We start from the raw sequence: 3,265 nt of genomic DNA, 5'->3' as shown, positions 1-3,265 counted from the left end.
AGAGATGAAATTGGTGCCTCATGGTGCTTCTTGGATAGTGAATGGAACCGGAAACAAATTTTCCTCTTTCCATTAATGATAAAAGATTGTCATCATAGGAACTGTGGCATTAACTGATGAGCAGGCCAACAATAACAGCGCCGTAAACACCAAAACGTTGATTCCCAACATTTGCAAGATTGAAGCCATCTCTGTGTTTGTGTGTGCGTGGGTGAGAGAGATGGAGTTGAAAATGGCTTAAAATTTGAAAACTTTGAGCTGCAGTTGAAAACAAGGGGAAAGAAACAACTGAAGAAGAGAAACGTCCAAGAAGCCGCGCGTCTCTTCCTTTCTATTGTTTGCTTCTTTTGAGAATGAAATGAGAGAAAAGTATTTGGATTTATATAGGCGCCTGTGTGTGATGATGTTTTTGAAGAGAAAGGAAGTTATTGAGTTTGGAGTGGAGTTTTGGTTATGTGTGCATGAGGAAATGGGGAAGCTCCAACTGCTTTATAAAGATCGATGGAGAGAGAGAGAGAGAGAGCCCACAAATTCATAATTTGGTAGGGTTAAGTTAAGTTAGAGAGAGGCACCACACCACCATTATTATTTGACAATGGAATTTGGGTCATCTCTTTTTACTATCTTTAACAGAATTTCTCCCAAAACTGGAGTTGGGTGAAAAAGTTGGAAAACTTGATGATGGAAAATACTCCACTTCAAAACAAAGCAAAGCAATATATATGAAATTCACATTCTTCAATTTTTATACACTTATTTTCATATTACGTGCACTTTATATATTTCAATAGCTTCTAAGAATACTCCCCCTTCAAAAAAAATAGCGTGTAAGAATATTAGTAATGATTGTTTTAAGTTTCTTCACCCCAAAAAAAAGGAAAAAGAAGAAGAAAGTCGAGTGTAAAATCTGAATTGTTGTTAAAAGTGGTACGTACAACCAATTTCACTTACTATTTAAAAATCATTTATATTTGGAATATAAAAAAAAGTTAGGAAATTTTTGTCTAATTCATACATAAGAAATGGTTTAAATAAGTTTAGGCCAGACGGCCCATTATGAATACTAAGAAATATTATGTCTCCAACGGGACACCAAGCGGTGGGACCTCCTGTGTTGAACAGTGGGGTCTCGGGTTCAAACCCCACTGCTCCCTCTCTCCAACTCCTCCAAGTCAAAAAAAAATACTAAGAATTATTATGAATTCGTTGTAAAATATTATGAATTCAAAAAATATAATTTTTTCATTTTTAATTCGAACTTTAGTGTGCTGTGTTGGCCAAGCGGTAAGGGCTTAATGCCCAAAGTCAAAGGTCTTGGACCACAGTCCCCTGTGGCGCGGCCTTTTAATTTATTTATTTGATATTATAAATTTATCAAAAAAAAAAGTTCGAACTTCAAATCATAAATTTATTTACTAAAATAATGAATTCAACGTAAATCTCTATGAGATGTATTATACTTGGACTCATTTGATCCACTTCCTTCATAGTATTATCAACTAATTAATTTATAGGAAATATCAATTATCTGGTGAAAAATAAAAATGTAATGCAACTCGTTGCACCAAATAAAGTCCACTAGATTAATGTGTGTGTGTGTGTGTGTAAACCTATATTTTCTCAAGCTTTTAAATAGTTGAAGATTTAGCGCCATACCAAGATAACTGGTTACTAAATAAGCGAATCTTAATTAGCTCATACACTTACAAACTTAGAATGTTAATATTGTTATTATTAGGAATTGGATAAATAAAAATTAATTTTACAATATAAATTACTATGTATAAATTATTTACAACTATTAAATCGTAAAATTTATGATGAATTCATCACTTTATTGAATAAATTATTAAAAAAACTTTATGTGGATTAATTTAAGGAGATATAAATGGAAAGAGTTTGCATTGGCATTTGATATTAGTGTAAAAAATATTTTCCAAAATAAAAATAAAAACAATTAATTTATGCTGTCACGTTGGCCACAAACTAGTTTAATAGGAAAATTATTGATTTATATAATTTTTTTTTAAATAAGAAAAGGATTTAGTCATTTTATTGTATTTTCTATATTGTACTTATTTTTATAAAAAAATTACATTTTTTATTTTTAATAAAAAAAATAAAAGTTACAAAAAAAATAACTACTACATTGTAGAGAATACAATAAAATAATTAAATTTTATTTTTATTTAAAAAATAAGTTTAATAAATTATTTTTTCTATTTAAATAATTTATGAATGATTGCAATGTGATTGTTAGCATCACCCAAATTTATATTCTCTGTAAAACATGATATTTTGTCAAAATGATTAATATTAAAAATTTGAAATTTCAATGCAATATTACCCTACACGTGTAAAATTGTAAATAACTTACTTTATTACGTTAACCCTCGTATCAATTTCCTTTTAAAATAAATAATAAAGCATTTATTTCAACATTAAGAGATAGTATTACTATTCTAAACTTCATTAAATTTGTTGTGGACCGAGCTACCGGACAATTAACAGTACAACGTAAGGAATAAATAGAAAAGGAGATAGTTGAAAATTTAACTCTGAAAACTCTTGGACCGTGTTGTAAATTGGATAAAATCTTTAAATCATTTCAATAATGTCTATTTTTTTTATTTGTCAACTCTTCTAACTTTTTTACAAGAGTTTGTAAATTGAGATTTAAATATTTATATATTTATTTAAATTCACAAATAATTTAGTATCTAATTTATATGCTTAAATTTTATCAATTTCATCGTCAGATGTTCGACAATTGAGTAATGGGTTAGGAGTTGGTGCGATAGATATAGAGGGGGTCTGGTTGAGCTTATAAGCTCTTTAAAACATCTTATAAGTTGTTTAGGAGCTTATAAGCTCATTTAAAGTGTTTGGCAAAATAAGCTTTTAAAGAGCTTATAAGTTATAAAATTAAGCTCTAAGAGTTTATAAGCTCCCAAAAAAATAAGTTCTTCTACCCCAACTTATTTTCTTATAAGCAACATTTATTTTACAAAAATAACTCAATTGTTATTTTTATTTTCATTATATATCATTCTAATTTCATTTATTTTCGATTTTCTCTTTCAAACAAAAAATTTCTCTCTTTAACTAAAAATCCTATTTCTAACTTATAAGCTCAATATCCAAACACTTTGACAACTTATATAATCTTAAAAAACTTAATCTTAATTATAAGCTCTTTAGAATAAGCTTAGCCAAACACCTCGTAGAGCTTCCTAAATCCTAACGGTTCAAGTTGTGATTTCAG

This window comes from Salvia miltiorrhiza, chromosome 1 (assembly GCF_028751815.1).
Source record: "Salvia miltiorrhiza cultivar Shanhuang (shh) chromosome 1, IMPLAD_Smil_shh, whole genome shotgun sequence".
NCBI classification, from domain to species: domain Eukaryota; kingdom Viridiplantae; phylum Streptophyta; class Magnoliopsida; order Lamiales; family Lamiaceae; genus Salvia; species Salvia miltiorrhiza.
Note: the sequence above shows the minus strand (reverse complement) of the source record.